Source organism: Sinocyclocheilus grahami, unplaced genomic scaffold (assembly GCF_001515645.1).
Source record: "Sinocyclocheilus grahami isolate Dianchi unplaced genomic scaffold, SAMN03320097.WGS_v1.1 scaffold1.1, whole genome shotgun sequence".
Taxonomy (NCBI): Eukaryota; Metazoa; Chordata; class Actinopteri; order Cypriniformes; family Cyprinidae; genus Sinocyclocheilus; species Sinocyclocheilus grahami.
The window spans coordinates 1,026,850-1,051,410 of NW_015505180.1; the positions used below are offsets into that span (position 1 = coordinate 1,026,850).

The 24,561-nt window shown below is 36.8% G+C and overlaps 1 long non-coding RNA gene across 1 annotated transcript in view; it reads right to left on the bottom strand.

The window, feature by feature from the left end:
• Positions 1–24,561, bottom strand: part of LOC107557091 (uncharacterized) — a 38,513-nt gene that overhangs the window by 8,987 nt on the left and 4,965 nt on the right. Inside the window, exons 3-4 of the long non-coding RNA XR_001605386.1 lie at positions 9,659–9,731; positions 9,476–9,550 (exon numbers count right to left, since the gene is read on the bottom strand). This is a non-coding gene — a long non-coding RNA (uncharacterized lncRNA). The remainder of the gene's footprint in view (positions 1–9,475; positions 9,551–9,658; positions 9,732–24,561) is intronic.

Here is a 24,561-nt window from a genome sequence, read left to right on the forward strand (position 1 = left end):
CAAAGAAAGAAGGCATAACTTTTATTCTCGCTGTAGTATTGTTGTTGCCGCCGCCGCTGCCATGTCGTGAAGGCGCTGTGTGTTTCGTTGTGAAAGTGAAACTACTTTGTTTGGCCTTCCAAAAGAGGACGATATCCGCTTCGTCATGCCTAGAGCTGATCCGTGCTGGTCGCTGAGGAAATACAACAACTTCACACTGTGGATCGCCAGATCAGCTTTCACCGTGGATGAAGCGGAGTCCAGCCCGGGGTCGTCACATGTGGTTGCTGCAAGCTTCTCATCGCTCCGGCCGGGACAAGGCATCACAATATGGCAAGGGGCGTAACATTTCTGTCACACGTTTGAGGTATTCGGCCAATCACAATGCACTGGATAGCTGGCCAATCAGAGCACACCTCGCTTTTCAGACCGATGAGCTTTGTAAAAATCGACGCGTTTCAGAAAGGCGGGGCATGGAGGAGAAACAATAATGTACAGTATGTGGAAAATAATGTGTTTTTTTAACCTTAAACTGCATAAACACATTACATTACACCAAATACACAAAATAATGTTCTTTTTAGCAACATCATATGACCCCTTTAATAAAACGCTTCACATATCAATATTTCATATTTTATTTATTATTTATATTTCATACTACTAATTCCTTTAAGATTTTTTTTGTCAATTTTAAGGATTAAAACAAAAGTAGCAACACTACTAAATTAACTATAGTTTGATTAGCTGTATTTTGTCATGTTTATTCCTTTCAAATTAAATAAATCTAACACGCTTTCCTAAAAGCTCCAGTATCTCCTATTTTGAGGTCTGATTCATTTTAATGAATCAGTTTGTTCAAATGATTTAGGTAAACTGATTTACTGATCAATTAAAAGATTCACCAATCCTATAAGCAATTCTTCTAATCATTTAAGTTTTTGCGTCATCTTAAGTAAATTTTTTGTGAAATGCTGCAGTTTATAATTTTCAGAATTGTTTTTTTTGTTTTATTAGCTGTATTTATTGTAAAAAAAAATTAAAAATCAGATCCTGACAGTTAAAAAGCTTCAATGTATTTAGCAATTTTTTTGTTAGCAGCTTGTAGCATAGCTAATTTTTGTTTTAAAGTGTAGCCCAGCTAGTTGATTAGCTTGTAGCTTAGCAAGCAGCAGTTTCAAATACATTTTTTAGCCAATAACCTAAATATCGGTCATAAAAGATTATACTTCAATAAGAAATTGCATATTTATGCTAGTTATGTATTAGCGCTACAGAGCATCCCCGATGCTCGCAGATGAAAGTGGTGCTTTTTCCCCAACTTGTTCCCATCAAGTGCCACATCATCCATGTTCCTGATTGTCTCAGTGTCAGCCAACCCAGCTCAGCTGATGTCTCACAGGTCTCCGACTGCAGGATAAAATCTGAGTCTACAGCTATCATAATTAATAATCACCCACCCACAGGCTTCTCAGCCTAACCTACAAAATCCAATCCAGCTCCTCTTCTGATCCCCGGATTGATAGATGTGCATGTTTCCGCACGCGCACACTGTAAATATGTATGTACTTATAAACTCAAACATTCATCCCTTTCATCTGCAGGTACGCCGTACGGGGAGGAAAAGACACATGTGTACAGATACACACTCGCGCACTTTTATCTAATGTCAGATATCGAAATGCCAAACCATCGGTCGGGGGCAAGGGGGGCGGAGCGGGTAGTCGTGGATGTCTCACACCCCCTGGTCGAATCCCAGTGCAGTCCGATCAATACATCGTTATAGATCTTAATCACGTGAAGCATATAATCGCCTAAAACCTATCAATTATAGAGAGTGAGATAGCTGGGCTGCCAAATCCTGGCCTGCAGCCTCCTTCCTCCTTGGATTAGGATCTGAGATTGGGTCAGGATCATAGGAGCCGCGCCCTGCCCGGCCAGATAGCTCATTAATGACCACTCCAGGGGCAGCTGTCTCTCAGGCTACAGTCTGACAAAATAAATAATAAATAATTTAGGCTGGAGCTGACATAATTACCAACTAAGAAGCTCAGTACAGGCCAGCGAGGCCAGTAACAATGGCAGAGGAGAGAGTGATAGGACGAGCGCTCTGCGCTGATTAGCTCCTCTTTCGGCACACATAAAGCTCTGCTTCTATCTTTACAACAACCATCTACCTTTACTGCCTTAGTGAAGTTTACACACAAGATCATGGAGTGCTGGTGCTGCACTTTTGTCATTAGTGGCACCAAACAGAATTAGAAAATAATGATTGTTATTCAACAGGTTTAACATTCGGTAATGGTGGGAAACTGTGACAAGACTGACGTGGAGGGTCACACGGCAACAGCAACATGGTGGATGTAGTATGTACAGTTGTATTCATACAACACGTATACTCATAAAATATGCTTTATTAGCAGTCGAAAGGCAGAACTCTCTGACAATATGTGATTTCAGATTCGACTACAGTGTAAAAGATGGATCACTTGAAAAGAATTTATGCAAGAAATTGGTATGTTAAATTTTCAGTTAAAAAAGACTTTTTGACAGAGACATTGTGTGTTGTTTTCGTATTAAATACCAGAAGCTAAACCTAAAGAAGCCTCAAACTGTCCTTGAGATGTGTTTCTTTACTCACGAGAGCGGGGCACAAAGTAACACTTTTTGACTTTTTCAAATTGTGTAAATCCACATGGGGTTCAGAGTATAATTTTTTTATCCACAGTAATTTCACATTCGTCTAGTACAAATATGTCGCTTTGTTTCATAATTACAGTGTATACATTTTTCTTTATTTACCCTCAAAAATTGGAAGTGAAATGTGACAACATGCCCCATAGGTGGGGTACATTGTAACAGCTGAGGGGCACGTTGTAACATGACCATATGACAGCTTAAAATGTTATCTGATCGCATGAAAAAAATATACAAGACAAACTTATTTGAATGCTTGTTGTCTACATAGAAAATGGGAAAAATTTCGAGATGGCTGCCAAATGAACTGATTTGCATTAAAGGGACCTCCGGTGTTTACTGGAAATTAACATGGAAATTAACCATTTTAATTAAATATTGAATAAAGACTTTTTCTACACATTATTTAGGATTAAATTACAGCTTTAAGCCAGGATTAAAAGAAAGGAAGAAGCTTGAGTTTTAAAACTGTTAAAAAATATATTTTTGTTAAATTAAATAAAGATTAAATAAAATATAATTGAAATATTAGATGAAAAACTTACCTTGACAACAAACTGAAATACGTTTAAGTTGAACTAGTAAAATGGCAAAACTAAAACTAAAATGTAAAACTATTTAAAAATATTTGTATAAAACAAAAACTAATAAAAATATAATGAACTGAAAAAAGTAATGACTAAAAAATGTAAACTGAAAAATATAAAAATAAAAGCTTATAATTATAATAGTATATAACATAATTATAATAGTATATAAATAAAAACTACACTGGTTCGGCTACGTTTCAATTTAGCAGTGACTATAAGCACAAATGGCCACTTTTAAGTAGAAATAGTAATAATAAAAAAAAATTATTACTTTTTTTAACATGCCTGTAATTATTTAAAAGTTAATGCCAATTTACCTTGAGGTCAGGGGCGTAAATTTCGTTTAACAGTAGGGGGGGACAATAAACAAAATTTCTCAGGAGCAATTTTTGAAGGGGACCCATAATACAGCTAAAATTGTATTTGTAAGGATATGTATACACAGAGGAATGGCTTACTACTATTAGCGTAGCAGGGAGACCATGCCAAATTAGACAACTTCAAGCTGTTGTGGTTGCGCCGCGACAGCGCTCGTGTCCGTTGTAGACATTACATATCCGTCACAGTGTTGCCAAGTCCACGGTTTTCCTGCGAAATTGGGCTACTTTAATCACTGTTGCCGCGGGTTGTTTTTCAAGTCCGCGGGTTGAAGCGACCCCAATAATGTCTATTTTAGCCCCTGGAACGCAATTTTTACTGGGGGACCCCCTCGAAACGCGGATAGTTTGGGCTAGTTTTGAGTAGCAATTGGGCGGGTTTTGTTATGAAAACCTGGCAACCCTTTCCCTCAAGCAGGTAACATTGCAGACTCCTCGAAAAATACATTGGCACCATCTGTATTAAAGAGAAAATAATCACTTCATCCAATGTTTAAGTGAATAAAATAGCCTTGACAGCCTTACTTACTGGAGTTCCACAACTATTGGCTTTGTTTTCTCTTACCGAACTTGTGTGTGTGTAGGTGATGTAAAAGAGGAAAGCAGGCATTTGGACCAAAGCACTGTAATGCAAGGGAGGGGAAGACTCAAAATATTTCTAAACTTAAAACGCATTTTTGCCCCTTTTGTGTTGTTTTACTACTTACACACTTATTTAAAGTATAAAACATTGTTATTTACAATGCACAGCGTGGTTTTTAATCATATTTTTAGGGGGGGCCAACCCTCAGATAGGGGGGGTCCTGTCCCTCCCGACCTCCCCGGGATTTCCGCCTATGCTTGAGGTAAATACACCATCCAGGGAATGTTGCACAATAGGTGTGAAAGTGGTATTGACCCAGCCCCTCTCCTTCCTGCTGGCAACCAATTGTCATTCCCTCCCACCAAAACACCTTGCTGCCAGTGGCGATGCAATTAAAGGGACGGAGAACTCATTTCAGATGCAGGTCTCTTATGCTCGAATTGCCAATCAGGAAAGGCGATTTTTCAGGTAACGGCGGAAATGCTGCCAAATCACCTCATTCATTTGTTCTGCATTCAAAGAAAGGCATATAGAGAAGAGGGAGGACCGAAACAAATATGTTGTCTACATGTTTTAATTTATCTCACCTTACACACCTTTTCTGTCCCGAGAAGCTTCTTCACTTCCTAGTCCAAATTTAAATTCAGAAAAATTCCTAAGCGGATTTTCTCAATTTAGCCACAATTTTAATCTTTGGCAAAAATGAGTGATGACTTCTTTCAATAAAATAAAAAATAAAAAACCCTGACAGGCTTACAGCGCACACCGGCGGATTAGTTTCCCGTGGAGATGAGGTTTACCTTTGTGCTGCCGTGTGTCTGTTTGATGGGGGTTTAACAGGAAGCGTTCATGCTGAAATTGGATGCAGACAGGGATAGTGGTGCGATGGCCGGGTTTTGATATGGACCCCACACAGTAACTCTGGTCTAACATAACCCTCATCTTCCTCTCCCTGAGGCCTGCCTTAACACATATGAAGACTACTATAAAGCAACAAACTGGAATGTTATTTAAACGCATATATACCTAGATCTAAAGGAAAATGCACTTTTCTCTGTTTATGCCAACTGAAAGTGGTTTCCGGAGGAAATATATCGTTCTCGCGTTTAGATAAATTGGATTCCTGACATGTTGCTGTTCTGCCAAGGATGCTGACAAGAGATGAAAATACCGTGCATAATGTTGGACTCTTGCAAAGCAAGATGATTATGACATCTCTTCGCGTAGAAACAGGCCGTTCTCTGCAGCGAAGCAAGGTTAACAGGTTGTTTACTAGCTAAATCAGTTCAGGGTCTTGGAAAAGGCTTCATGACAGTGCAATACATAAAATTAAGAGCTTTCTTCCAATTTGGGCAGTCTTAGACAGGAAGCATCATTTGAAAAGTATTAGGATCAACACAAGGCCCCTTCATGGGCACGTGATTGGGCGACTGCTGTCCTGGTGTGGCCCGCCCTCCTGTCCTGACCAGGGTTCATGAAAGATGGGCAAAGGCAGGCCTAAGCTCAGACTGTCTGAGACACTCACCAGGGCAGGATGGGTATCCTGTCCTGTCAGACTCATCCTCTCAATCATGCAAATAGGCATTTGTTAGTTGATTTGGCTGCTTTGATGCCCCATTATACACCCTGTGCTGACAGACATAGAACATTGGCTTTCCCCTGATTTGTACGATGTTGTGTAAACGGACCTGAAATCATGATGATATTTCTTATTTAAAGTGATGTATACTGTTTCATTAAAATGCTCCTGACAGTTATTTAGGCTTAAGTAAGGAATAATGTACATTCAGACGGTTATTACAGAAAAATAAATCCCTTTGATTTATCAGCCAATTTTGAGATTTTATAAAATAACAGTACTGGACGATATTGGATATTTAATTGTGCATGCTCAATTCTGACTATTTTTACATTTAGATCACTCTGGCCACCATCTAACACTCACTTAAAAATATTTATTGAAAATGCTAATAATAACAGTTAAATGTGATCTTTAGTCAATTTAAAAATGATTGCCATTGTACATTATACTATTGAGATCCCTTTAGTTTATATATATTTAATATATTTAGAGTGCAAGGTGTGTGTGTGTGTGTGTGTACAGTGAGTAGAAAGATTTACCCCCCTTTAAAATAATAATATAGTTGCTTTGCAGCCTGAAATGAAGATGGACAGTTTTTGTTTTATCCTGCTGTATTTATTCAGCGCAACTTATAACATCAAAGTGAAAGATACACCAACATGTCAGAAAAATTCAATAATGATAAACAAACAGAATCACTGAGTTGGGAAAAAAGGATCACCCCCTTGTGTCAGTATTTTGTTGAACCACCTTTTGATTTAATTACAGCCTTTAATCTGTTGGGATTTGTCTCTGCTAACTTTGCACATCTAGACTTTGCAATATTTGCCCACTCTTCTTTGCAGAACTGATCAAGTTCAGTTAAATTTGATGGTGATTTATGGTCATTGTCATGTTGGAAGGTAAACCTTCTTCCCAATGACAACTTTCTGGCAGAGGGCAGCAGATTTTCCTCAAGAATTTGACGGTATTTTGCCCCATCCATATCGATTGGTGTTGAGGCCAAATAAGTCAGTTTTAGTCTCATCTGCCTCAGAATGTTCAAGGTGTGTTTTGGCAGAGCTCAGTCGTGACTGCATGTGGCCTTTCTTGAGGAGTGGCTTTTTTCTTGTAACCCTCCCAATACAAGCCACATTTGTGGAGAATTTGTGATATTGTTGTCACATGCACACAATGACCACTCTTTGTCATAAATTCCTGTAACTGCTTCAGAGTTGCTGTAGGCCTATTGGTAGCCTCTCTGACCAGCTTCCTTCTGGCTCTTTTATCCAGTTTGGAGTGACGTCCTGATCCAGGGAGGGTCTGTGTTGTACCAAATACCTTCCACTTCTTAATAATAGACTTTACAGTGCTTCTAGGCATTGATAAGGCCTTTGAATTTTTTTGTATCCATCTCCTGACTTGTGCCTGTCCACAACTTTATCCCAGAGATCTTCTGACAGTGCCTTACCACCCATAGTTGATTGTTTGCTTCAGTTGCACTACCAAGGACTGAAACGCTCCGCGAAAGCTCTTTTCATGCTGAGCTAATCAAAATGACCACAGCTGATCACAGTTGAAAGTAAAATGGCTTTGTGTGCCATTGAAAAGGTGATTAGCTACAACTTATGGAGTTTTTTTAGGAGGGGGGGGGGGTGATCCTTTTTCCAGCTCAGTGAATCTGTTTTTTTTTTTTTTCGTTGGTGTTGGTGTTATATCTTTTACTTGGATGTTATAAGTTGCACTGAGCTGGATAAAACAAAAACTGTGTCTGTCTTCATTTCAGGCTGCAAAGCAATAAAATGTGATTATTTTAAAGGGGCGGTGATTATTTTCAATACCCATTGTACATATGAAGTTTTTATTTTTGTTTCTATACTATACTATATTATAGTTATATATTTTATGTTTAACATATTTAGACAAATAATTTAAAATAATAATAAAAATAATAAATAATTATTGGATATTCTTTTTACTTTTTTTATCAGTGCATCCGTCTATCTATACATATACCTTTTTAATTATAAAAAATAATAATACAAAATAATTTACAGATAATTGGTATCAAAGAGATACTTTTTTTGTTTTTATATTGGTGCATCCCTAAAACCCATTAATTTTTATTAATAATTCTATTTTATTAATTAATAAAATTATTGATTTTATTATATGAGAAGACGGAGAGCTTGAAGTGATACAAGCACCTGACAGCAACTAAATAAATTAATTAATCTGATTCAAGTATTCCAGAAAATCATATAAGCAAAATTTTATCTGACCATAGGCATTTTTATAGGGCAAAAATATCATAACACAGAACAACTATCACTTTAAATTCATAATATTTCCTTATGTCTCGTTTTCTGCATTACAACCAACAATAACTTTATCAAAAATAATCTGATCTGGATGCGTCCTTTGATGTGCACTTGTATTTAAGTGGTGCAAGTGCTGAGTTAGGTCTGAGATAAACCACTGGGGTGGCTTGCTAGTCTGCAGGGGTTTTTTTAGTAGAGAAGTAAGGAGAAGAGAAGTGTATTGGCTTGTCGTTTAAAGCCTCTGCTCTTGACCTACTTTTCTTAAATGGTGGTTCTGAGTGTGAAAAAGAGCTGTTTATCAGACGATGAAAAACATAATGACAATTTATTTATTCAAAGCTGAGCAGCCAGGATTCAAAATGCTGACCCTTAAGGGGGGGGCTGATGGTTATTTAGCAGATGTCAAATAAAAAGTGCTTTTAACACATTAGCATTTCATAAGGCAGACGTTTTAATCATCCTATATGTGATTTATAAGGAAAGGTAGCGAGAAGATGGTTTACTGTGGAGATCCAATGAAGCACTGGCACTCTTTGAGATTGTTCTTTGGAGATTTGGTCATTAGCGAATCAAAATTAGTTGAAGTGAGTCAAAATGTTCTGGTTTAAAATACAGTTCCGTCATATCGTTGGTCCCGAGTGGGTTGAGCAGGTGTATGGGGGTCTTCACGAATTCAGCGGGTGGGAACGTGCCGAGCGTAAACTAATTAGAGTCACGTCGCACTCATGAGGTCCATAGCACTTCAAAAAGAATTATTCAGACCTTCCCTTTATTTGATTACGGCCGGTCCCCTGACTTTCCCTTGCCAGCGACCACAATGCATTTCACCAATTAGCTGGTGCACCTGGCACAATTGATATGTTGTCAGAGAACCACGCTTGGTGCAGAATGCTTAATAGTTGCATCTCAATCCCCAAATTATTCACTAAAGCATATAAATATTTGATTCCTGTACCCTGTAGCTGTGTATTGGATCTTTTTTTATTCCAACCTCTATAAAAACACAGATGTTTAATATAATTTTTTTAGGTAATCAACTCTTCTCTTCCCTACTTTCTCTCCCTCTATATATCCTTTCCTCATTTACTATTTGAAGCAACTATTAGTGTTTTAACACCACAGGAAAGCGGCTTCATTGAAATGCAATGAAAACTGCACAGAAAAGGCAAAGTTAACTAATGGGCTCAAATTTTCAAACGAATGCAAGATTAAAGTCAATTGAATCTCCCATTGGGTTTTGACTGAAACCCTTTGAAAAGGAGCCCCGTAGTGGTTTTCAGAAATGAAAAATAGGACTTGTTCTAAAATATTAATAACATTTTATACCCTCATTATGGCAAAGCAATTACATTTATTCAGAAACTTACTTTCAATTCTATCTTGAGGTGATTCGAACACAGGTAATGCCACCATCAGCCTTGTGAACAGTCTTCTATGCTGTTCTCCAAATATACTGAACAGACACATCAGAGAAAGGGATATAATTTAATATAGGCCAAATTCAAATTTGATCTGTGCATTGTAAGTGAGAGCTCTAATACTCCATGTACCGGCGGCCTGTCATGAATCTCCAAGTGCGAACGCCAAATCTAGGTACGAGATGATTCCTTTCTTCACAGTCGTCTGGAGGGGAATCAGAATTAGAGATCTGAGGTGCAATAAAACAGTTGAATAGCACATAAACCTTTCGGGAGAGCATAACTAAGTTCTGTATGAGTGTTTTATATCACTCTTTGTGCACTAGACATCTCCCATCAACCAGTCTGGCCTAGTTTTCCATAACAGATGCCATTAATTAAATATATTACACAATGTGCACCCTCATAGATATAAATGAAGCATGCAATACAAAAACAATTTAGAGAGGAGATTAGGCGGAAAAGTTGCATTTGTTCTCCATTGACTCCTCTCGCTCCAAACCCCCAAGTTCCTCCCTGGCTCTTCAGAGGGTTTTTAGCATATCTCAAATCACACACCACAATCCGACAAAAAGCAGCACACTTCCTGGAGCTCACACGCATTCAGACGAAAGTGAGAGGGAGGAAGATTTGAAACTCGTCTCTCGTTCTCACTAGTGCACGCTCTGCCCGTAATGGGGTAGAAGTCATTAAAAACATCACTGCAGGCCTAATTAAGACGGGACATCTGGTCTCTCCTCACAGAACGTATCGCAACCGAGTACAAATAACTCCTCCATGACAAGTTGAGAGGTGTCATACATCTCAGTGATCGTCAATCAACAGGGGATTTAGGCAACTCTTTCATCGTTAACGAGCGAATGCTTTGTTTTCCCATTATAAGAGAAAACATTTTGACAAATTTCAAAAGGGGGGTTGGAAGCAGGGTGTCTTCTGTCATTTTTCAATTCCCCTTTTATGTTGCTGCCAATTAGTTGGTGTAAACTTTAAGTTGCCTTTGACAATGATGATTTTCGCATAGCAAATGCCTGTACAATGGCAGATCTGCCACTGGTTGGTCTGCAAGTGACAATACGAGGGAAAATGAAGATGGAATATCTGCGCTTTATTAAAAGTTGACACTTTCAGTGAGATCTGACTAACCGCAACGACCTTGAGCTTTTGTTAAAGCTATCAATACCAAACAACAAAATAATAATCGTTTCCAAACAGGTTTCCTAAACACACCCCTTGTCTTCTATTGTTTGCATTTAAATATATAAACATTCAATTGCATGCATTTATTTGTGAAAAATAACATTTGTATTTGAATAGTATTTAAAACAGCATAAAAAAGGAATATTGTAAAATATTACCAATTTAAAAATACATATATTTTTTATTTTAATGTATTTTAAAATGTGATTTTTTCCCCCCATGATGAAGGTGAATTATCAGCAGCCATTCTCCAGTATTTAGTGTCACGTGATCTTTCAGAAATCATTCTAATATGCTGACTTGATTATCAAGAAACACTTTTTATTATCAGCGTTGAAAGCAGTTGTGCTGCTTAAACTTTTTGTGGAAACCGTGATGTTTTTTATTCTTTTAATTATAATTAAATTTGATAAAAGGATAGTTCAAAAGAACAGCAGTTACTTGAAATATAAATCTTTTGTAACATTATAAATGCCTTTACTGTCACTTTCAATCAATTACCTTGCTAAATAAAAGTATTAATTTCTTAAAAAAAAAAAAAAAAGCGTTGACCCCAAACTTTTGAACAGGACTATATTTACAATATGTGCATACAAGTATGTGTATATATACAATATTATTATGAAATAATATTTCTTGGTATAATAATATATTAGATGCAGCATAAATTAAAAAAATGGATCACAAGAAGCTGACTAAAGCATTCACTGGATTATTTCTAGTGTGAAACTGCAAACTACTCAGCTTGTTTTAATACATCGATAGCCGCTCAGATGTTGTTCAGCATCATGTACATTTGGTATCCACTTGGTGATTCAATATGTTTGGGTATTTGTCACTCTTTTATGAGATTAGACAGCTTATCAAACATTAATAAGTGAATAGAAATTCACAACTTGCTACAAAAATGATAACACTTGCAAAAAGGCAACAGCACAAAGGGTTAAAGTTGTACAGCGCAAACCCTCTTAGAAAAAGAACAAAAATACAAAGATGGATAAAAAATAAATAAAGAACAAAGGCAAAACAACCAGACCTAGTCAGATGCGAAGGGAGACAATGCATGAAAATAATTGGAGCCCTAGGGGTGATATTTGTTCTCCTGAAATAATAATTACTCTTATGGACTGTGTGCAAACACTTTAACACTAAAATCATTTTCCTATCAATAATCATTTCTACAGTGATGTGGTTGGGCTTTCTTTATATATATTATTATTTCTGCACTTGATGCACTTTGCTGCTGTGATTTTTTTCACAAATATCACCTTGCATTTTAATTAGATAATAGAAACAGAACTCTATATGACTGAACCCTAGGACAACTTCAGTACACTTCACAGTCGAAAGGTGCTCTCCAACCCTGATTGTGTATAATTCTAATCAGAACCTGGCCATCTTATAGATAAGACAGAGTAGCAGATAATGCGTTAAAAAAAGCCCATCGAGTCTAAAATAAGGCAATTTCTATGTAAATTGGCAATAAAGCAGAACTTTCCTAACTGCTGAGGGCAGTCGCATTATTGACATGCAGGCTTTTCGGAAATTGTTTAACTACCTGATAGCAGGTATCTCGCCAGATATTTGCTTACCTTTCCTCTTCCATTAATGTTCCCTGTAATATTAAGCCATCTTCCATGCATGCGAACAATCGCTGCTCACTCTTTAGCATCTGATTAGTGGCTGGTAATTCTATCTCCACCAAACGACTGCACTGTAAGATTGCCCGCAATATTATGTGCAGGATAAAGCATATTCATCCATCTCGAATTGAACCCTGGGATGCATTATTGATTGACCAGCAAGATTGTTTCAGGAAAATAAGTGCCACTGGGTTATAGTTTAATGTGAATGATAATGCACAAGGGCCTTAGCGAACCATCAAAGCTAGGTCTGTTTTCATAGGTAGCAGCGCGCTTCTATTATGAAGCCCGAATCTGACTCATGCTCAGTCTTTGTTTGACGTAAAGTTAAGTTTCCACAACTTTGAAATGAGATGATAAAAGAATTTGGGTGTCAGCGGTTCTCTTGTTGTAACTAGTGCTTATATTTCCCTGCAGGCCTCCTAGAGGGATTATGATTATACAGTAGATTAACACTTTTATCTCTATCTGTGAGCAGCGAATTATCGGTAGATGAGGCACAAACCAACGAAACACATTTTATTTGTAGGAACTGCTCACAATATTGTTCTACCCTGTCGACTTTTAACCCCTGAGCTGATCGAACTTGCCTGCAGTGCAAGTCGAGGTAGAAGGAAACCTGATTGGATGAGATAGCCAATGTATTTCTATGTGTGCATGTGCCTGTGAATGACACTGTAAGCTTAAAATGTAAAGGTTAAACCTTTTGAGTGAGAACTAGATGTTATAGTATTAGGCATGTATGTTCTGTGTACCCAGTGAATGCCAGTTCATTCAGAGTCAAGGTGCATGGCCATGTCTCGTGCCCTGCTGAAATTTGTTTTGGGTTTCTAGTGGAAACAAACGTGGTATCATTCATTTAAAAGTCAAACATAGCAGGTGTAAATGTTACAGGGATAGTTTATCCAAAAATGAAAATTCTGAAATCAATTACTCGCCCTCATATTATTTTGTTTCTTCTGAATGTCTTCTGTCATCCATACAATGAAAGTAAATGGAGACTGGGGCTTTCAAGCTCCAAAAATGACAAAATACTCGAAAAAAGAACCCAAAATATAAGATGTAGAAGCAATTTTCTCTTAGAAATGGCTAGGAACCCATACATATATGTAAAAAAAAAACTTTCTACCAATATATTTTTGGCAATTTTTGTATATTTTTTTGTTAATATATATATTAGTAATTTTTTTCTTTTAAAATATATAACACATTTGAATAAAATTTTTCATATTATTTTGTTTCTTCTAAATGTCTTCTGTCATCCATACAATGAAAGTAAATGGAGACTGGGGCTTTCAAGCTCCAAAAATGACAAAATACTCGAAAAAAGAACCCAAAATATAAGATGTAGAAGCAATTTTCACTTAGAAATGGCTAGGAACCCATACATATACAGTGGGTACGGAAAGTATTCAGACCCCCTTAAATGTTTCACTCTTTGTTATATTGCAGCCATTTGCTGAAATCATTTAAGTAAATTTTTTTTCCTCATCAATGTACACACAGCACCCCATATTGACAGAAAAACACAGAATTGTTGACATTTTTGCAGATTTATTAAAAAAGAAAAACTGAAAAATCACATGGTCCTAAGTATTATAGCAGGTGTAAATGTTACAGGGATAGTTTATCCAAAAATGAAAATTCTGAAATCAATTACTCGCCCTCATATTATTTTGTTTCTTCTGAATGTCTTCTGTCATCCATACAATGAAAGTAAATGGAGACTGGGGCTTTCAAGCTCCAAAAATGACAAAATACTCGAAAAAAGAACCCAAAATATAAGATGTAGAAGCAATTTTCTCTTAGAAATGGCTAGGAACCCATACATATATGTAAAAAAAAAACTTTCTACCAATATATTTTTGGCAATTTTTGTATATTTTTTTGTTAATATATATATTAGTAATTTTTTTCTTTTAAAATATATAACACATTTGAATAAAATTTAGCAAGTAACATACTAAAACATTTTTAAATATATTTTGCTATATGAAGGTTGAAATCAAATATATTAAAAAAAAATATTGTTTCAAAAATATATTTCGTTGAGCTTAACACATTGAATTAAACTTGAAACTAAGTAGAAACACTGAAAAAGTATTCTCTTGTAAAATGTACACCAATAATCTTTAATTACAACTTTGAATTTTTTTTACAGTGTATATTACAAGCCATATTATAATTTTGTGTGTGGAGTTTTTCACTCAAAATCTCTCTCAAATCTCATTTTCACTTCCGTACTTCAAACTAAATGTGTACTTCAGCAAATGTCAATTTCTGCCCTAAAGATTTAAAATAAGTTATATAGGCCACTTCTATGGTGCTTTTGTGGGTGTTTTGGCCATTTTGAATCTTGACAGCTTCCATCCCCATTCACTTTCATTGTATGGAAAAAAGCAGCTGAGACATTCTACAAAATAACTCTACAGAAGAAAGTCATACAAGTTTCGAATGACACAAGGGTGGTTAAATAATGATAGTGTTCATTTCTGGGTAAGCTATCACTTTAAGACTGTCATCTGTTCTATAATTACAGTTTTACAATAATATGGCCCTGAACTATCTGTGTTTTTATCACATGACTGGTCTCAGTATATGCTTAACTTATATTTAGTTATTTATTTTTTTCATTTAAAAGGTATAGGACGAAATATAGAAAGATCAAATGCAATAAAAAAAAACATCTAAATGAATCTACAATGTTTTTTAGAATCCAAGGGCAGATTACACAACCTGAATATGATATGGTCTCATTCTAATTTCAGTATTTCGTGTCTAGGACAGTGCTAGAGAGCATTGTTACATCACAGTACATTTCTGTTGTCCAAGTTCGCAAGGCATGTACAGTAGCTGTGGGCCGTTAATTTATTCATGGTGTTTTCTTTAAATATTCACACAATGGCAATCTGTTGAAACTCATTGGCCATCTCCTGAGCACTGGCCAGAGCGACGCAGAGAAGAGAGAGAGTGAGGGCCCGATGGCAGTTAATTATTAAAAATGTCAAAAATAATCACTAACTCCCTGCAAACCTCCACTGTCATCAAACCTGTAGCGTATATCTGAATTCTATTCAGCAGGTCAAAGGCACGGTATGGGAGCCGCTAATAGCAATGCAAGAAAAACTCTCACAGATGCGTTGAGCAATGGTTTTGTAAACTGCTACACAGAGGCTCAATAAATGACGGTTAAAACATGACCTCCATCCTACTGACATATGTCGTAACTGAAAACTACTTTCACCTCTATTTTCGCTGCTTTGTGCATGAGATGTTTCAAGGTGGCCTCATTCGAATCAAGGCTGTCATAGTGCTTGAATAGGAAAGGATGTATAGAATCTTAATAAATCCCTCCACCATGGGCTGCTTTTACATGAAAGAACTTCATCTGTCCTTTAAATGCCATAGGAGCTTATTTAGCGAAATGATTGTCTCTCTCATTTAAGGCTTTTATCAGGGCCCTTTGTTAAGGTTTTTGTCCTGTGTAACCTTTTGTACACATCTATTTGCTCTCTGTATATAATTTCCAGTTTCAAGAACATTGAATCAGATTTTTTTCTAACAATGATTTACAGTTTTCTTAGAGAGACAGATAGATAGATCGCTAGATGGATTCTAACAATTTTACCTAGATATAGATAGATCGATAGACAGACAGACAGGAAGGAGAAGGAGAGACTAAGAAGGAACAATTAAAATATCTGGTTTATATGATGTTTGCTATTCAATCAGTGTGAGAACAGAATCAATCCATGTGTCGTTATATCCAGTTATCTTGTTCAAGTGCATCCACTGAAAGCAAAACTAATGGAATTCTGTGCGGTGGACTGTCTGCCGTTTTCTGATCACTAGAAGATTGCACTATTGACCAAATGTCAGGCGCAGAGAGATGCAATGATTGAATAAAAGAGTATACATAATCGAAGGCGAGAATTCTGCCAGGGTCGCCTTCTGTTGCCTCTCTAACTACACCCTGGGAAATTCTCAAAAATCATTACCCCTCCCATCGCACACACACTGCTGTCATCCCACCTCTGCTCTCTTGTGATGCTCTCTTGAAATGCTATTTGTTTTTCTCAATAAAAGCTAATTTTATACATGTCTCTCTCGCACACGCCACATCTCTCATTCCAATGCATTTATGCCCTGTTGCTAACAAACTGCTGCTTGGTATCTGTCTGAGGACATGTTATGAAATATTTTAGGCCCATATTAATGTGCTATTACTACAGGAGGACTGAGCTGAAGATGACAGAGAGCCTCAGGATATTTAGATCACTACCAGATTGGTTACCAGAAGGAAAAGTGGGTGTTGACCCCTGGAGACCAATACGATAAAAAACATAACTCACCTAAGGGGAAGGAGGAGGCAGCTAACAGATTAAATTCTGATTAGGGAGAAGATGCCCAGAGGAATTTATTGGTCACTTGAGAGGCTGAGTGATGTTCTACCAGTCTGACAACTGCTTGGAACATGCTAATGACGCTGTTGCATTTATAAATGCAACACAAATGTGGTAAATGAAAAATGTAATCCGTCAAAAAGAGGGGTTTTTCCCCTACTGTTCTAAAGTGATCCAAATCTGTCAGAGGTGAAATAAATTACATCTTCTCAGGAAAGGAATGGCTTTTTTAGGGTTCTGCCTTATAGTCTGTATTTTATATTTATTTTGTGAAAATACATTTATAAAATTGTTAAAGGAATAGCACTCAAAAATGAAAGTTTTGTCATTATTTACCTTCCCCCTTTGTCTTTCTAAACCTTCCAAGACTTTCTTTCTCAAGCACAAAAGGGGAAATTTTGTAGATAGTACAGGTTGCTTATTTACATGAAACTGAAATGAAAGGGCACTTCAAAAAGGACACAAAGCAAAATAAAGGTAATCTAAAAGTCATCTTCTTAAGTCGTATTATTTGTGTGAAGAATAGACCAAATTTAAGTAATTATTCACTGATAATCTTCAACTCCAGTGGGCTATTAAGTGCTGTGAAAAAAATAATTGATTCAGTGTGTTGAACTCAAGAACTGGATCAGTCTAATTCATGAACAAATCATTCAGATCAACTGTATTCATTGAAGAGACAAAAAAAAATTAGAACAATTTCTTCACAAATCAGACATTGTTACATTCCATGACTTATATGTAAATATAATATATAAATACAAAATTATTAATGTAAATTCAATTATATTATAAATAATTACATACTAATACTAATAATAATTAATACACAACATATGTGATAAATTTATGGTATAAATATATTAATATATAATTAATGTTTTAAATAAATAAATAAAATGCAAAAAAATATGGTATAAAATTACAGATATAGTATAAATCTATAATTAACTTAAAATGTCTAATTTATATTAATATATAAATAACGTCAATTAAATAATAAAAAATAATTAAATAAAATGCACAACCTACACTCTAAAAAAATGCTGGGTTAAATATAACCCAGTGCTGGGTAAAATAGGGACAAACCCAGCAATTGGGCTGTTTTGACCCAGCGGTTGGGTTAAATGTTTAACCCAACCTTCTGGGTCGTAACCCAACTGCTGGGTCAGAACAACCCAATTGCTGAGTTTGTCCCTATTTTACCCAGCACTGGGTTGTATTTAGCCCAGCATTTTTTAGAGTGTACTTTATACATTTATGGTGCTTTAGCATCCTTTTTGAAGCTTGAACAAAAAAATTTTAACATTCTTTAAAATTCAAGACAGAAAGAGTCATTTTGGAGCCACAAGTAAATGTGCTTTTTTAAGTATGATGGCAGAACTTTTTTGTTGCACCTGTGCTCTCATAGAAACAGCTCAAGTCTCTCCCTCTCCCACCACTTGTGCATGCAATTATACCTAAATGCACTAAAACGATTGCCTGAACCATGTGAAGGGCATTTACTTTTTTGTGAAGCGTGACATAATCTGAGAGGTTTAGATTCCTTTTTATAAGGAGGCCCAGGTAACGATGAAGGCCTGGGATCCATTCAGAATTCTTATTTACAGCTAGGAGAGGATGGCTCCATCTGTTCCGTGGCAAGGCCCCTTCCAGCAATCTTTGATATCACTGAACACTATTAGCTGAGGAAGAGGCTGGGCTAATGGACCTTTAAGAGCTCATTTATTTGAAGCAATTATTTTGAGGCGACCCCTTTTTGGAGTAAAGCATTGCCCTGAGTAAAGATTATGCCATGTTTGGAGGAGAATGCATTTGAATGAAGGACACAAGGAACTGGAGAAGGAGGAAGGAACTAATTTCAGGGAGGCAGACTGGAGACCCCCAAACAAGTGCTCAATGTACTCTGATGTCAACTCAAGGCAGCGGTTTTCAGTATTCACGAGCGCAGGTTTGAACCAATCAGTTTTTAACAGAATGTTGCAATAGTGAGAAAGAAAAACAATCTCGAAAAGGAAGCAACTGAGTCAGCAGTGTTGCCTTTACAGTGGGCCAGGCCTTCACATCAAAATGGAGATTGAAGAACTCAAAGCCGCCGATCATATGTCTTCTACTGCACAAAGCCATTGATACTTTGGATGTCCCACTATGGAATAAGTCTTTGTTCTGACTCTAGTTATGTTTACACACTTTAGGCGGGAATGTTGTGATGGATAGCTCTCACATACCTTTTAGATTTTTTTTTTTTTGTATATTACTTATGCTATTGTTTTGATGAGCTAAAATATTAAATAAAAAAGCCATGAAAAGTATTCTAGAGGGCAAATACTCCATTTATGAGGACATTTTCTTTTCTAAAAAATACACAAAATACATTATCTACATAACATTAAATAACATTATGTAAAAAATTACGTAATTACTGGTCTTTATATTACAGTTTAATTCAATTTAAATATGTTAAAAATATTTCTAAAAATAAAATAAATATAAAACATTATATATATATATATATATATATATATATATATATATATATATATATATATATATGACAGTGTATATATATATATATATATATATATATATATGCAACTTAGTGCAACTTATAACATATACTGTGTTTGTGTGTGTGTGTTTTATTTAATTTTTTTTATTTACTCTAGTGTGTAGAACCTAATGCATACCATCTATGCATTGTTAACATTCACATATCTGTCCTGTTAAGAAAGATGCTTGAACACATGCCTTAACAATGGAGTTGGCTAAACACCCAGGGTAATTCAGTGAAATAACATGTCCTGATAGCATCTCCTAAAATCCAAAACTATAAGGGCATAACAGACAACAACAAAAGAATTGCATGGCACTATGATTTCAGAAGTGAATCAAAAACTCATGTTGCATGTTTTCTGCAGGAGCTTTTCTTTTTTTGCAACACATTCAGAATCTCAAGAGATCGACTTTCGACTTTTAAAAAATTGCCAGAAAGAACACTTAGTCCCAAGCTGCACATATAAACGTTTCCTTCTTCCTCCCTCATGGCCGGGGTGCATTTGAGAATATCACTCACTTATAGGATATGAAAGAACCAAGAGCCGAAAGAACATTGCAGTGGCTTTAATACATGTCATTCCCAAAGTAAAAAGATCAATCAAATCTTTTATGATTACGCCTCTTTCATCGAATGTTTCAATCAACCAAACATAGACAACCTCTGCAATTTACTCTAACCTCACCGGCAAGTACTGCAAGTTTGTGACATACTTTGTATTCTTTTGAAACGGGTACATCCGCTTCTTGCCATCCTTATTTTTTTTAACCTTAGCTGTATTCTGAGATCAGACAATGAGCAAGTGATGCAATATCGTGGCCTGGCGGACTCAGTAATGTAGTCAATGGTATAAGTCCTACTGCAATTTAAAACTGCTTATCCAAGCTGAATCCAGATGGGAAATCACTCCCAAACAGTTTTCTCTTATAAGCACTCGTCAGGGCTTAGCCAGGGTGGTGTTCATCTCCGCACAGAGGATGCGCAAATCGCTTTAGTAAAAAAAATAAAAAATGTAAGGCCTCATGAGCCATTTGATGAGACGCCAGCTTATAGGCCTCTGTCTCCTGCCTTCAATTTGGTGGGCCCAATGCTTCAGCTCAGTTGCGCATCCACTTCCATTTTCAATATTGCTTCTCCTATCATGGCAAAAGAGTCCCTGCAAAGAAAGACAGCCTCATATTGGAAAATAATGGGCCTTGAACTACCTGAGCTTTACAGTCTCTCTACATTCAACTACGTTTTTGGTGTTTCTTTCTGTTCATCTGCCATTAAAATTTCCTGAAAAAGCCATAGATACATTCATCCCAGTTGTTTTACATGTGATAATTCAGCACGTTTGAAGAAGGTGCACCTTAGTCTGGGCTACTGTGAAGATGGCGTCAGAGCAATCTGAACTACAATGGTGTGCGATGTGAGAGGAGGGTGTCTGAAACGCCTTTTCACACCCTCCCGAGAATGGCATCCGGTCTGATAGTCGCTGGAGGATTAGTAACTATTCCAAAGGGGTCCCATGACATGCAAAGAGAGCAGCCAATTAAAACATGAAGGAGGGGACTTGCAAGCTCCTACACAAAAACACGGAGATAAATAAAAAAGGAGAAAGGGGTAGCACGTGCGAAGAGACAGGAGTGAGATGTAAAGATTCTCAGTTTGCTTGTACATCAACCCCGTTTTCGTCGCTGTGTACCATATGAATCAGGGAAAAAAGCCTAAATCCTTGTTGGCTTTGAACCACCAAAAGAAGCTTGAACTACATACCTAATTTGCAGCTTTATGCCAGAACACATTCCCATCAAGCACACAGGGGTTGTGACATGAGAAACCAAATGTGTAAAGAGAAAAAAAAAAAGGAGCGAATGCCTGCTGGATGTTTATTATATTCTCTACCTTCCGTACTAGGGACTGTAGCTGACATAGCTTTCTCTATCTATATAGGTTTCAAACTTCGGGGGCCCCACAGGGCCATGAGAGGGTTCCAGAGAATCCATGGGTCCATATTCAACAGTATTTGCACATTTTATCAAATCAAATTTGATATCAAATAAATTGGCCATCATACGTGAAAATATGTAGCTGCCTTTATATGATAGAAAGGGGCCCTTAAAAGGGTGCCATCATATTTGGGAATTCATGGCATCAAAAAAAACGCTGATCTTGCTCATTTCGCTCCAGGGTATGTCACTACTCAAAGCTAATCTTTCAGGTCATGAGTTCATTTTTTTAAGTGCTGTTGGAGAAGCTAAACCACTCATTAAGGTAAATTATGGCTGTATTTGATTAGCATGTACTTAATTTGATAATGAAGCATTTTCTGTAGGCATCCAGGTGTGTAGCATATTACAAGTGTAGACCCATTCGTTTGTTCACCTAACATACTAACCACAACCACAAAAACAATTTACTTTGGCATTGTAAGGATGATTTCCTTAGAACTATAAACTTGAAAAGAGTCAAAAAAAATTTTTATTCTAATGGTTCCTCACCTCCCATGGCATTATGGGATAGCGCCTCTGCATACTGTGTTAAAGGGAAGTAAACATTCACAAGCAGGACTTGACTCTGGACCTTGGGGTGGATAATTGGCGCGGTTTTATGATGTCACACGCTTGAGCAGCAGCCGTCAAGAGGATCGTAAAGAGTGACAGTTGCTCTAGCCACTGTGAAATGTGGCGATTAGCCATCTTAATTAGCTGTCGTCTCTAGCTCAGGCCCCCCCTCTGCATGATGGAAAGTTGTTCTCCAAGGATCGATCATAGCAAAGTGGAGGCAATCGTCTTTAAACTCTTTTTTTATACTTCCAACTTACACACTAGAAAAAAGGTTGCAAAGTTAGTCAAGGCTGTATCAGAGAGATTCGCCATCAGGGTCCAAAATATTAGTCAAATAATGACATCTAAAAGCCACTTCCGCTGATTTTCCTTTCAATCTTACTTACATAGCCTTACCTTGAGAGCACTCAATAGCAAGGAAATAAGCATATTGCTTTGACTATGTCTCTTATGTTTTAACCCTATGAGTTTTGGAATCTGCCAAATTCACAGCCCTTGCTGAAGGTGAAGGTTAATGCTTCTCATGCAAACAACAGAGGTGTAGGTGCTTAGAATGCCACCTATTGGCGTGCAGAAAATTTATTTCATGCCAAGTATGTTTTGAAAAGCTAACCAAAGTGCAAATGCTTCCATTCCCATGGCCAACAAGAGTTGGAACACTTACCGCACTCTATTCCATCTAATTTTTGTAATGAGGCCTTTGTGAGGCCCGTCTGTGCATGCTTTTAGTTCATCCCAGGGACCTCACCTTGTGTGTTTTTGAGTCAATTAGCATTGGGGAAGAGAATGAGCTAGAGGCTAATGGCACTGAACAGAGAGGTGATGTCCTTCAATGTTTCGAATAAAGGGAGAGACTGTACAGCGTCAAAGCAGATGGAGGATGGGTCGTCATGTCATTGCCTCTCGTGTGCTGATCATGGTTTAGCTCCCCCTCCTTGAATCATAGTCTTAATTATTTTAAGAAATGGCACAGCGCTGATCTCAGATCAATGTAAAATGGCAACTTTTACAGTAGCAACATCATGTCATTACACTGACTAACGCATGTGGTTAGTAAAATTGCAGCAAGAGCGCAGGAGAACATCAGTGACATCAATCATCGCTTCATCTTGCCAATTAGTGCTCCCAGATATACACGCAGATGAAAATCAGAGCCACATCTAACTGGGTGACAGACTCCGAGATCAACCCCGCAGCCTCCAAAACAGCATCAGCAGCACCAAAACTTTACAACGAGATGTCTGGTTTTGTTCCTGGGCCTCTGGAGTCATTTGTCAGAGAGACAAAGTTGCTTGCATATTTTGATGCCTTTTATTTGCAATCAAGACAAAGCAGACGTGATTAAGACACTTTTGATGGGTCAAAAGGGGACAAATTGCACCGTAGACTCGGTTTTGCATTATTTTAAGCGTTGATACAACAATCAATTTCAGTATGAATACAAACTACTCGTTGCCACATTCAGTATAAGTGAAGATCTGACAGTTTACCGTCAACGAATGGCAATAAATAAAATGTGAGGTTCAGCGCTCTCATAGTTGTAATTAGTCGGGATTAATTTCAATTAGATTTAAAAGTGAAATATAAATCTACTCTTGCAATAAATACTGAAATTGAAGACTTGAGCTATAGGCATGACAGATAGCTTGGTGATAAGTGATATGAATATTTAAGAGAGTGCAATTTAAATTTACGGCAGTGACAAAACGGACGTGTGTGGGAGTTGGAAATATTGTTTTTTTTTTGTTTTGTTCAATTTGCACTAGTGGTTGTGCTCGAAATAAAATATTTATTTGAGCTTTCAAAGATAAACCTTGAACTTAACAGAAAAAATACCTGAACCTAACACATATGCACCAATAACTGCACTGCTTCTGTGCAGAATAAACTCCAAAGACAATTATACTGCAATTTACAGCATCTCTTTGGCTATAGTGTGTATACAACAAGTCTTGTTAAAGACTGTTTTGTGTAGTACATAAACTAGAGGCTTCATCACAAGCGAGCCTCCATTTTACTGTCAACTGATGCTCAGCACTGCAATCAGGGATTGTCGGCAAGAGATTAAAAGATATTTTCCTCTTCAGGCGGAGTAAATTGGTTTTGGATTAAGGCTGATTGATTGCCGCAGAGGTATACAGCAGTCTGTTTGAAATGCTTAGTTCCAAACACACAAGTCATTTCAACCGAGCTACTCAAGGAAATCATGCTGGATAGAATCAATAGATATTATGTAGCAGGTACCAGTATTGCTCAAGGTTATCATTAAAGGCTTGTAGAAATATTATTCAAAGGCTCATCTTCTTGTGGTTTTGAAAACATGTGGCTGTGTTTCGCCTAACACTCAAAAGGCATTGACTAGTTTATTGATTGTAAAGGCTCCATTGTGATGGAAGATTTAAATGGAAAGCATAAAACTGACCTCCAAAACTCCAACATGATGTAGAAGCTCAAGTGCCAAATGACAACAAAAAATTCATCATAATAGATATTTAATCACATAAAATATTTAATTGTGGGCACTATGTTACTTGGATTCATACAAAATAATCAAAGCACAATCTGTGAAGGAACTGTTCCTACATGCGTCCATTCACATTTGCAAATATCTATAATCTCTATTTTGGAATTATTATATATGTATATATATATATGTATATGTATATGTATATGTATATATATATATATA